At 43.5% G+C, this 13,474-nt stretch overlaps 1 protein-coding gene across 7 annotated transcripts in view; it reads left to right on the plus strand.

Moving 5' to 3' along the window:
- Positions 1–13,474, plus strand: part of LOC143366397 (uncharacterized) — a 175,358-nt gene that overhangs the window by 107,563 nt on the left and 54,321 nt on the right. For all 7 annotated transcript variants that reach the window (XM_076807466.1, XM_076807467.1, XM_076807464.1 and 4 more), the window contains one exon: positions 7,989–8,075. The gene's annotated coding sequence lies outside the window, so the exon portion shown is untranslated. The remainder of the gene's footprint in view (positions 1–7,988; positions 8,076–13,474) is intronic.

The raw sequence follows: 13,474 nt of genomic DNA on the forward strand, positions 1-13,474 counted from the left end.
GTTTAGGAACGAACTACATACGCTGCAAGTGTGGCACAATAGGTGGCGCCGCTTAAGGAACTGTTCCGGTCTAAAGTCCATAAAAATATGTGATTTTTAGGAATTAATTAAAGGAAAACTACTATATATAATTTAATGGGACTTTTTGCATTGTATTAAGAATGTTATACGTTATAGAAATATATTTTTGTTTTATAATTAATCATTGCAGACGGCACTTGGGAGTCGTTAAAGTCGAGGCGTCAAAAAATTCATCCAAATCGATGGGACCTGTATCTTCAAAAGTTATTATCCGATTCGACTGAAACTTTTTTTATTTTGAAGAATATACTTCTGGCTAGGGAGAAACTAGAACAAATTACAAAAATGACATTTTTTTTAGAAAATAACGACACTTGAAGTTTGAAACCCTTGTTTCCCTATATTTTTCGACCTTTCAACGCCTTTAAAAATTATAAATTTTCAATTTTTTCAAATTGTACTTGTCTATCCACGAGCCAGAAGTATATTCTTCAAAAGAAAAAAGTTTCAGTCGAATCGGATGATAACATTTGGAAATACAGGTTCCACCGATTTTGAGCACTATTTCGAGATAAACGCGTTTATAAAGTTTTGCGTGAGTGTCGATTGGCCGGGTGTTACCCGTGCATTTGCCGCTTCTCAAATGCCTATAACTTCGGAAATTTTACGAATTCCAACAAATCCTTTTAAACACGTATTCCTAAAAGGTTGAACATTCGAAAAGTTAAATAAAAAAAATTGATTTTTAGACCGGAACCTCCCCATAAGTAGAGTCCGAAACAGAGATTTCGGGGAGTCGGTGTTGAGAGAATCGGTTAAGGGAGGACCCCACCCAGAAGCCACTAAAAAGTTTGGGATTTTTTTGTTCGTATAAATAAAAATATTGGGCTTGTATTTTTTACATAGTGTTAAAGCAATCTTTATTTTGATAGAATTTTTTTTTTATAGAAAATTGTACATAATGGCCTCCCGGAGCACTGCAAAAAAAAACTGGCCCACACTCCCGGGAATGACTGGATCATCTGAGAAGGAAATACAACAAAGATATATAAACAGAAATATATTCTCTACAACCTAGCGTAGGATTTTCTCAAAATTCGAATTATTTTGGAAATTGTAGCAGTTTGAAGAATTGACTTTAATTTTTTACATAAAAATTTGCACTGAAACGCTTGTAAAAAATCGAATAATTGAAATATCAATAAAATCCTACGCTGGGTTGTAGGGAATATATTCCTGTTTATATACCGTTGTTGTATTTCCTTCTCAGATGATCCAATCATTCCCGGGAGTGTGGATCAATTTTTTGCAGTGCTCTGGGAAGCCATTTTGATCGCCACCATTTTGTACAATTTTCCATAAAGAACAAAATTTTCTATCAAAACAAAGATTGCTTTAACACTATGTAAAAAATCCATGCCCAATATTTTTATTTGTACGAACAAAAAAATCCCAAACTTTTTAGTGGCTTCTAGGTGGGGTTCCCCCTTAAGGCGGCTGACCAGCGCGCAGTGGATCCGAAGATCGTGGATTCGATCGCCCGAGGTTCCCTTTTTCTCGCACATTATTATATTAAAACTCCATAACAATCCTTTCGTACACAACCAAAAAATTAAAATTCCACCAAAATTCTTCTACACAGATTTAAATCCTTATACAATTAAAATTCTACCAGAATTCCCAAAACAGCCCCTCAACTTCTCCGCACCTATACTTCAGTTCGATTCACCCCAAACCCCGAACAAGAGTAGCACTAAAAGAAATCCGCAGGTGCAGTGTCCACAGTGCCCATCGCGCAGCCCTTTACGTTGCCTCAGTATCCACTCAGCTCCATGTCTCTCTCAGCTACCGAATGACCCCTCGGACGCGACGTCGTCACGCGACCCGAACACCATTTCGCGAGTAACACTCGAAGAGTTTTCCACGGTGGACGGTTCCATGGGAGGAGCCGGGATATCCCGGCGCGGAGAGCGCTCGTAAAAGCAACCTGCACGACTTATCCAGCGGGTACTGGAAGTGGGTGGACACAATGGGACACGGAGGCGCAAGCTGCCTCCGCTAAAGCGCACGCGGCACTTGGAAACTCGAGTCGCTGAATTATCTGAGTTAGCAGGAATCGCCCGGAGCGCTCGCTAGGCTCGAGATACCAGCTCGTCGACTGCATACTCGGGTAAACTCGTCCGTCTGCAGCTTCGAATAATTAATAGGGAAGCGTTTCGGGGTGAAAACGCTCGTGTGTGCCCTCCGTGCACCCCTGCGAGTGGACGTGCAAGTTTCATGGACTGTAAGAAATCCTTCTCGCCCATTCCGAATGGACGGAGCTTGCGCCGGGCTCGGCGATGCGTTTAAGTGGGTTAACATGCGCCTCGGGCACGGCGGAACAATGCTGAAGAATTGCTTGCGAGATCTTAAGATACGGTCCTGGGACTTTGGCCGAGACGCCTTTCGTTTCTTCTGTTTACGCAATTTGGGAACCTTTCCTACGAGGACTTTGCAGCGCGACGAGTGGAAATTGAGGTGTGTCGAAGCGGGCAGAGCTGGGGTGTGATTACTGCTCTCATAAGTAGGTTAGTGTGTGTTTAAAGACGCCAGGCAGCCGTTTTTGTCTAAACTGAAGCATTTCTTTTTCAATTAATTACAATGAAATAAATTCAAGCTGAGACTTGTTCTCCGATACATTGTTTATTAATATCGTAAGCTTTAAAAAAATATGTTTGTTTCGCCAAAAATGAGGATTATAGTTGGCGCTACAAACGGATCATTACAGAAGCTTTTTAAAATCGTTTTGCAGCGATTTTAATGACACGAAACGAAATTCAGCGAGTTAATTGTAAATTCGACTTTAGAATGCCTCTGGTTCTACACCGAACCTGCATAAAAGAAGCAAAATTATGAAAATTGCGAACAGGTGATTTTTCAAAAAAGTGCGATTTTCGAAAGTGCGACAGAGTCTCTTTCTCACTCAAAACGACTGCCTACCACAGCCCAACCCGCTCAAGAAATTCTATTTATTTAGGCAATTGTGGTATTTTCCATGAAAACAATTTGCAGCACGAGTAGCAGTGCAAGTACTTGTACCTACGCATCACCTACATTATACTCCCATAACAAGGTTTCTCTGAGCTCGGGAAACAGTAGAAAACACAGAAGAACCTCCCACGAGATCCTATTTAAATATTTACGCAATTGTAGAACTTCCCTTGAAAACACTTCGCAGCGCAACGTGTAGTAATAGAAGCACCCTAAAAAGGACACAGCTTGCGCCGGATCTAGTACGCTATAACCAGAGATATTCGAAATTTGTATTGAAATAAATCGAATAACGAATAAAAGTTAAGAAAAAAAAAAAATTATCGTCATGTTAATTTAAATAATTTATCATCAATTTTATTTAAATCAGAGTTTTGCCCATCTCTGCCTACGATTAACGTACCCCGCGTGCAAGGTACGACAGAGCCGAGAATAACCGCTACACGGATCCCAAAACTTCCTAGGATAACGAATGTTAATAGCGTCACTGTGAAAGGGCAACGATGCTCTGTCGCGAGAAAGTGGGCAGTTGGGAGGGAAATGGATTGCAGAGCGACTCGGCGCGAGCACGTGCGAGGGGCACAATGATCCGCGATCGTTGTAGAAATTAGTGCACTTTGGCTTTCACCACTTGGGAACGGCCGTTTAACCGGCCGAGTAAATAGACGCCACTATCAGATCCCGTGTCACGAAAGCGCGACACGCGAGCATGTTTTTGAATTAACACGTTACGACTCAACGAGCCGCGTGGCATTGATCGAAGGCTTGGATCGCGACGATAAAGGGGGGAGGCACGATCCCCTTCCTCCTTGTTTGCCTCTGTATCCTCGCGCGGGCACATCGGAGCTTCGGGATCGGAATTTTCGCTATTAACGCTGCTAATTCGCTTGTATTATGCAGTCGAGATTAGGGGGCTGCTTTGAATTGCAAAACGGTACTAGCTTATTCTTTAACACCTCGCTGGACAGGGGTTGCTGCGATCTGAGGAAACAGTTGCCTCGCGTTTTGACGTCTGTGGTGGTGTTCGGGGGTATCTATAGAGCTGTTTACTGTTTCTGGAATGAAGGATGGTGGGACGAGTTGGAATTGCGAATGAAGAGGAGTGGAGGAGAGCAGCAGTATGATTTACGCTCTGCCACCGAAGGTCATTCGTAGCTGAGTTGGGCAAAATATAATCTAATCACGAATTATAAATGACGATTAAAATGTAATTATGTAATCGATTACATGTTATTTTCTCTAATTGTTAATTTAGGTTGAGAAAATTGTGGTCAACGCGTAGACTACGTTTCCTTAGATCCCTACGCACATAATACTATATTTCTCCAGATCTCCACATGCGTAGTTGCCAAAGTGTGGTCAATTACCTACATACATTAACAATTATGGAAAATAATGTAGAATCAATTACACAATTTTGTCAACTACCTAAATTAACGATTACACAAAATAATATGTAATCAATTACACAATTACATTTTAATCGTAATTTGTAAGTAGATTACATTTTGCCCAACTCTGATTGATAGGCAGTGGAGATTGTGTATAACGCAATGAGTACTTTTTAGCATCGATTTATAAACATTTTATTTTTATTATTATTATTATTATTATTATTATTATTATTATTATTATTTCTGAAATCAACGGGTGAACCCCTTTAGTATGCAGAATACATTGTGGTTAATATTAAGTTAAATAGCACACTGCATTAATAAGTATAATAGTACTATATACTATTTTATTGTGAGATTAAGGTTTGGGGTTCCTGTGTTGCGATAGTTGAGTATGAAACTTTTGAGAAGTGCCTGGAATAAATGTTGATATATATGATAGTTCTAAGTTAAAGGGCGTTATAGATGTGGGGTCCATTTTGACCCATCCTAAATATTAAACTACATGTGTTACTCATCATTGGTATTATTTCTTGAAGAGACCAAGAATTTTATATCAAAATCCGAAGAAGTTTGTTCGGATGTATGCACGAACACGATTGTGGACCCTCAAAGGGTTAAAACGGAGTATATTATAGGAAACCAGTTGAATAAAGTATAATATACTGCAACGACCCTTATACGTATAAAATAACAAGCCAACGATCGCAATACCTACTCGTAGTTCTCCATTACAGGATTCCCTCAGCCCCCATTTATTTTTCTTTGTTTTATCAGTCGACGATAAATACACGTAAGTATCAGGCAGTAGCAGCTAATGCATCACTCGACGCGACGATCCATCAAGCGGATAAAAAACGCGCGAGACGGTTCTATTGTCACGCGACTTTCAGCGTTGAAACCGATGTTCGTGTCGACCCTGTCAGCGGCTGCTTCTACGAACGAGCGTGTACTCGTGTCCTGCTCGTACAATACACTTCCTGCCCCTTATCGAACCTCTCCGGGATTTCTTATCGCGTACACCACTGTCCTCTATTTTTAATTAAATTTCACATTGCCGTTGATTCGCGCCGTTGCAAATATATATAAATATACCTAAATAGTTTCTGCAAGCAGTAACGAGACAGTTTCAATAAATAAGGGGGCGAGGCGGGCGTAGAATAACGAGATTGTAGAAAATAATTAAATGAGGGAACGAATCGGAATAATATATCGACGGTGATGAAAGAAGATTTTCGAGGCTCGTATTTTAAAGGGAAAGAATCGATGGGGCTGCATAATGATCGAAGACGCGGCCGTAATGCGCCGCGCCGCGCCGTGCCCCAAAGAATCGCACGATTTATCGGGGGAACGTATTCATTAAACAGGAAAACAGGCACAAGTGTCGCTCGACCTCGTTACGCTCGCGCAATTATGTCAGACCCTCTTGCATTCTTGAAAATGTAGGAAATTGAAGGAAATAGGGAAAGGGGGGATGCTGGTGGGGGCAGCTCCATTAAATTCATCTTCGTCCCCGCGTAAAAAGGTCTTGTCTCCCTTCGATACAATTCTCACTGGAGCGTGCAGCCGTTCGCAGTCACGGCCCGCTGACTTTCAAGTTGGAGCTCTAAAAGAAGAGGGAAGTGACCCATTTTTTATGCCGAATCAGAGCTTCCCCCGCCCACCCTTAATTAATAAACCCCGCGAAAACCTGGCGCGTGCACGGGATACGCAGACACTGGCGCGGTGCTTGGGGATTATTACGTGGGAAGAGGTTTCGTTAGGCTGCAATTCAAGTGGAATATTTGTTTTATTTGCGGTGCACCCACTTGTTCGGGATTATAAGGTTCTGAAATTTTTGGGGGTCGAGGGTGTAATGATTTGGTACTTGGGATGTTTTAGAGTTTTAGACTTTGGGTGTTCCTCCTGAATCATGATATGCGTAATACTACATTTCCTGAGTCTACGCGAGTTAATATTAGGTTTTCTTAGATCTCTACGCGAGTAGTACTATCTCCCCTAAATCTCTATACGCGTAGTACTATATTTCCCTAGATCTTCACGCGCGTAGTATGTACTACGCTCCCCTAGATCTCTACGCGCATAATACTATATTTCTCTAGATCTCCACATGCGTAGTGCAACGACCCCCTAAATCTCCCCACGCCTCGCACTGCGTTCTCTTATATCTCCGTAAACGTAGCCCCACGTCCTCTTATATCTCCACACTCCCAGTACATACTACTTTCCCCTAAATCTCACTAATCCCCGCAGAAATTTCCGGATCAACCCCGCGCCTAGTGTCTTAATCGAGGGAGAACCGTCGCAGGACACAGCTTGTCGCCGGATGGACACTCGGTGCTCGTACTTCCGAAAGAAATAATAGCCCAAGGGTGGCCGTGAAGAGGCGCGAAAGGAGAAAACGAGGGCAGATGATGGGCCTCCACTCGGCCGTCGTCTCTCTCTCTCTCTCTCTCTCTCTCGAGTTAAGTGGTTAGCTCGGGAAGCGGTTTCGATTAGCCAGCTCGTTGAACCCGTGGACTCGACTAGCGACGTCGACGATCGGCGTCGCGCAGGAGGCCCCGCGAGGATTCCAACCGTAGCATCCTTCTTCCTCCTCCTCTGCTCCCGCGCCAACCCCCTTCGACGCTCTATATATCGCATTTCTCTGGTCGTGATCTATGACGACGTAAATTCGCCGGATGGCGAAACTGGGGGCAATTGTTTTCTGAGAACGGTCGTTCGATTCCTTGACCATTCCACCGATAGGTAGATGATTTCAGTTTGACGAGGATCAGGCTAGTGATTCTGGTTTTCTAACTGAGATTGTGTACGAGGAAAGAAGGATTTGGAATAAAAATTTCAGTTCTTCCATGCCTCGAGTTTAGAACTTCTGTAATTCTTGGTATCGGAACTCTTGAATTTGTTCTAGTTGGTAATGGGTAAGAAAGTTCCAAATTCTAAGTACAACTTAAGGTGGGACTCCTATTTTGGGGGATAAAAACATAGCAAAATTTGGAAATTTTGTTCGAAGAGACTAGTGATACGATTTATCTCAATTTGGACCACGTTTTTCACCACGATTTCACGTGAAACAACGAATTTTAGAAAGCATTATTAATATTTTTGTTTATAACATTTTTCTAGTTGTTTAAGCAATTGATAAAACTTTTACCAGTTGATAGATCTAATTAAAAGAAGTAACTTTTGTCTTGAAATTTCTTTTCTATATCTTACAGATTGCGAGTTAGAAAATAAAATCGAAAAATAGCCGAATCTTCAGGGGTTAATTTCACCCCCTTAGTGTGATTTTGGGCAGCAAAAAAAATGCGTTGTAATCAGGAGGACATTCCCTACATATCCACAAAGTTTCAGAATTTTTTGAATTTTCGGGTTCGGGATCTTCCCTTGTCAGAAAGGTGCGAACCTACCCCCTGACAACCGACCACCTCGATTTAAATACGAAAATCGCGAAACTTGATGCCACGTTAGCCCGTAGACCGCGTAAACACCCCCCAAAATGATATTTCAGCTCGTCGTTAACCGCTTTCTCGTTTGTTGCAGAATCCTTGAGAGCCCAGCGAGGAATCCCAGTCAGCGGTGCGAGCTGAAAGACGAAAAGCCAAAGGGAGCAGGTGCACGGCGCGGAGGGTGAGTACCGCCTGGCGTACGTTTTAAGAATTTCAGCCGAGGAGGGTGTGTATCCGTCGAAGAAGGCTGCCTAACAAACTCAAACGGAATTCCGCTTATGACATACCTTTTTTCATCCGACGAACGTGTTTGCCGACAGCTTATTCCCTCCCGAGCCTCTGTCTTCGGTAAACACGCCCTCCTGAAAATCCAACCCTTGCAGTCGCACTGGTGCGCCCCACCTCGATGCATAATGCACGGAAGGGTGCTTACAGGGCTCCGCGAGCGACTCTGCAATACTATTCACTTTCGTGACCGATATGTGACATAGATTCAGGGACCGTCGAATAAAAGACACGAAGAAACCTCTTCTCTAGAGAAATATAAATATACGTATTACATTTGAGGAGTTTGAAGAACTATTTGGAGAATTATTTAAAGAACTATTTGGAGAATTATTTAAAGAACTATTTGGAGAATTATTTAAAGAACTATTTGGAGAATTATTTAAAGAACTATTTGGAGAATTATTTAAAGAACTATTTGGAGAATTATTTAAAGAACTATTTAGAGAATTATTTAAAGAACTATTTGGAGAATTATTTAAAGAACTATTTGGAGAATTATTTAAAGAACTATTTAGAGAATTATTTAAAGAACTATTTGGAGAATTATTTAAAGAACTATTTGAAGCAGTTCGTATACACAAATTAGTGTACTGCCAGTGACCAAAATTCACTTGACAAAGGATGTGTGATATTTATTAGAATTCCTTCAGAAGATCTTCCTTCTGACGATCTAAGATTTTTCTAACGCCCCTTTCGAAGATCCACCAGATCAATAATTTCCCTGCTAACAGCGTTAAACTGCTGGAAATGGTACCCCGTGCCTCTACGATTTCGAGGCACATGTAATCGAATGGGTAAATGAATAGAACCAAAGCATCCCGACGGAAGCAGCTATCGTTGAAATCAGATAGGGCGGAGAACGCGATCGGTCGCATCTGGGTTCTGTTCTTGCTCCGCGCGAATGGGGTTGTGGCCGTGCCGTCTTTATTCCGGTGGCACGGTCGGTCGACAGGCTGTATCTGAGTCTCGGCATCTAATAATAAACGGGTCGAGCATTGTTGGAAAATGGGTCGGCTGCGCTGGCATCTCCGCCGATGTATCGAACGTTGTCTGAACGCGCGGGCGCGTGTTGGGTGCACACGGTGCGCGCAGCCAGCTACTTCGCCACTGTTTGCATAATGCCGTTCGCAGCCCCATCCACGAGCTGTCCGAAGCGTGACACGCGGCAGACTGAATGAATGCGCTCAGGAATCGGCACAGTTTCTAACTTGGCACAAGACGTCCTACTGTGTGCTCCACAGTTGGCTTGCGGACGTGTTGTCCGCCTTGAAAGGGGAGAAACTCAACGACGAGAGTTTGGGAGGTCGGCGGGGGTGGTGAAGATTGCTACGAACGAGGATGAATCGCGGTGGTTGGTGGATTTCATTTAGGTTTGCGTAGGAATAGGTTCTTCTGAATTTTCGCGACCGTGGGACTTTGTTGCGGAGGGTCTCGAGGTAGGAAGTAATATGTTTTTGGAGATGTTTACCCGCGTGGTACATAGTGGTCAGATTTCTATGCGCGTAGTACCTACTACGTTGCCTTACATTCTTACAATTAGATATCTACGCGCTTAAGCGTACTAATACAACGCTCCCCCAGATTTCTACGCACGTAGTACTATGCTGCGCGCATAGTAGGGTAGATGCACCATTTGTGGCCACTTTAATGTATTCTCCACGTAATGATGATCTGCAAGCAATTTAAAAATAAGATAATTATGCACATGGCCAAAAATAGAGTAATGGCCACAAACGGTACATGTACTTACTCTACTACGTTCCTCTACATCTCTACGCGCGTAGCACTACGCTCCCATAGATTTCTGCGCGCGAAGTACTACGCACCCCTAGATCTCCGCGCGCGCAGTATTATATTTCCCTAGATTTCTACTCGCGTAGTACTTTGTTTCCTTAGATCTCTGCGCGCGTAGTACTACGCACCCCTAGATCTCTACTCACCCTAATGCGATATTCTTTTAAGGAGGTTCGATACCTCATTTGCGGGGCAGGCAGCGAGAGGGGTAAGCCTATGCTTATATATGGGAGCTCTGCAGTGATACTAATCTTAGATAAAAAAAAATGTGTAGACAAAAATGTTATTTGCATGTCTATTCGTAATAAAATTATTACTACACTGTTTGTTTTGGAATTCAATTAAACAAAAAGTATGTTTAATGCAGCCAGAGACGCAATATTTTCATTAAAAGTAGCGTAAAATATGCGATTGAAATGCGGCAACGTTGCTTTGCATCCATCTTTTTTTTCTCTTTCCATCTCACACTTGTGGCGGCGTTCTTTTGCGCGTTCGTACTGGTTCGCAACAAATTACTAAATCCATATTTACAGCTTGGTAGTGTTTTTACAAATTTTTACTGTATCCTTTGTACAAGTATACATTGTATAGACTACCCGGCGTACAGCGTTGCCGCGTTTCAAACAGTTCCTTCAGACAGTTCCAAAAATACGAGCACATTGCTGTCTATTTATTCAATTATCTAGTAAACCGTACGGTTCATGTCCGATTTTCTTTTTTAGAATTTCATAGGAATACTTAAGCTTTTCATTGCAACATTTTTTAGAACTTTCTCACTATTTTTAAGGACTCAGTGTAACATTTTATAGAAATTTTATCGCTTCTCCCATAACAGGCTGTGTATAAAAGCGCAACTTTGATTTCAATTTTTTCAAAAACCGTGCGGTCAATCGACTTGAAATTTTGACACAGTGCGGGCTACACTTTGAGCATTAGATTAAAACGCTTTTCAAAGATTTCTCATTATTTTTTCTGCGGTATCGAACCTCCTTAAATCTCTATCCTCGCGGCACAGCGGTCCGTTTGATCTCCTTCGGTAGCCCACTTGCGACCGACCTGCAATTGGCGAGTATCGTACTCCATCCCCCTCCGCAACGTCCGATCAAAAGCAGTCTGGATAGTTTCGCACGGTGTCTTCTTCCTCCCCCCGGTCGCTTATCACGCGTCCAACAAAATTACCCAGACCGTGACGATCCGGGGAGCAGCCGGTAACCGTCGTCGGATGGGAAAACCAGGCGAACCTAACCGTCCCGTTGAAACCCACAAATCCAACTGTCGCGCGGGCGACACGATAAATTTCCGTGAAGGGGGCGCGCAGCTAAAGATCGACCGGGGCCGCTCTGATAATATAGGTGCGAACCACCGCAAATCCAACTCCGGGCGAAACTGGCGCGATAAATTCCCGTTTATCTGTCGTCCAAGGGGACAATCAGTCGCGGCTCCGCTGAAATAGAACCGCGCGAGAAGCCTCTTTCGCCTTTCACGGAGTTTAATAACTTCCCCATTCTCAATTACACCGCGAAAGCAACGGGCCAGCCCGACTAACCCGCGCCGCGGAGAGAGTGAAACGCCCCCGCGATAACTTCCCACCGTATTTTCCGCATAGTTTATAACAACCGCGCTTCGCGAGCGCATAAATCCGCCGATGCGCGTCCGTTACTTTTCCTTTCGCGGGTATATATCGCGGCAGCGAAACGACCGCCGGAAGAATCACGACGATCCTCTTAGACTACAGCATAAAGGAGCACCGAAACTTCGACGTAAGCTGCACATCTGTTACGAACTCCCGGGTCGTTTCCTTGACTTAAATTTCGGCCAAGGAACGGGCGAGCGAGAATTTGAAACTCTGCCCAGCCCCGTCGACTCTAGCCTCGTTCGTCACCGCGCAAGTTACGAGAGGTGGTCAGGAACCTCTTCTCCCAACGAGGGATCTTGACGGGCAAGAAAATTGTGTTTCGGTCAGTTTGCAAGTAAAACGACGAGGTTTATCTGAGCCATGATCTCTGCTAGGGAAGCAGCCTTGGAACGTGGTGGTATTTAACGTTTTGACTGGCGTTGGCGTGTCTTTACGCGGAGGGAAGTACGCGCATATTTTGTGGGAAGCTTCGGATGTACTCTCCTAGATATCCTTGAAGATTTAAGGGAGGCAACGCGAGGAAGGCCTGACTGATTTAAATGGGCTTTTCTAACTCATAAGGGAAAGATAAACTTTTTACCAAATGATAGTCCTAATTAAAAGATGTAACTTTTATCTGAAAATTATTTCTCTCTTTTACAGTTCGCGAGTTATAACAGAAAATCAGAAAATAGCCAGATTTTCAGGGGTGAATTTCACCCCTTCAGAGTGAATTTGGGCAGCCAAAAAATTGCATAATACCGATACATCCTCTACATATCCCCAAAATTTCATAATAATTTGAATTTTCGGCTTGGGAATCTTCCCTTCTCAGAATGGTAACCCTCGCGCGAGGGACGTAGGGTCCACTTTGACTCATTTGAAAACAACTTGTACCATTAATTCTTAATACCACTACTCTGAGAAAATTAGAATTTCGTTAATTTGATAAATTACTCTGCGATTCTTTTAAATATCATAACATGGGTTAAAATGGCCCCTGTTCTCTATCAAACAAAAGTATTAAAATACCTTACACGCAGAAGAAATATACCACTCAGGTAGAATTGGAAAAAAAAAACAGTAACTCTTGTCACACAAAAACGAATAACGCAATTCTGCTTGTGTCCCTAATCCCCACAGACGCGGCACTTCCGTTTCAAGAGCCACTGAGTCCGTCAAAAGCAAACGGGCCTCTTGCAAAGCGCAGCGCTCGTTTATGGAGCGGCGGCAAATAATGTGGCGCAAGTAGCAGAAAATGTGGCACGGTGATACTTTCGTGGCGCACCCGGCCGCGAGAGGGGGAGGGGAATTTATTTTCTCGTTTTATCCACGGCTCGTTCGGTTAGCCGCACCCGGGGTCGACCGAAGCAATTTCATCTCAGGTAACGCAAACTGATATAGAGGAAGCTTTGTTCCCCGGCCGCGATACACCGTCTGTCCCTTTTGCCGCGAGCCTCTTTCCCCGCCGTTCGTTCTGCGCCCCCGAAACTGTTGCCTGTCTGTTTCAACTTCTCGTCTGCCCCCGGCTCGGGGATTAACAACCACGCGACTGCTAATGAAACAGGTTGCTGGTCAGATTAAGCTCCTCTCTGCGTCGGTTAACGACGCACCTTTCGGGGGTGCCGTCCTCGGCGTGTCTTCTCTCCGCCGCGCCTTTCATTTCTCATTTCCCTTCCGTCTGCGAGCGTGTCGCTGTTAAGGCTACTTTCGTCCCTTTGGCTCGCTAATGACGTACACTGAAGAAAGTGTTTACTGTATTTGTCGTGGGACTAGGTGGTGCGATGGGGTTTTAGGGGGATTTGATAGTGGGTGGCGTCATAGGGTAATTATTATTATTATTCATAAATGGGTTTTGAACCCATTAATGGGTTATACCTAGT

The sequence above is a fragment of the Andrena cerasifolii genome, chromosome 2, assembly GCF_050908995.1.
Source record: "Andrena cerasifolii isolate SP2316 chromosome 2, iyAndCera1_principal, whole genome shotgun sequence".
Lineage (NCBI taxonomy): Eukaryota > Metazoa > Arthropoda > Insecta > Hymenoptera > Andrenidae > Andrena > Andrena cerasifolii.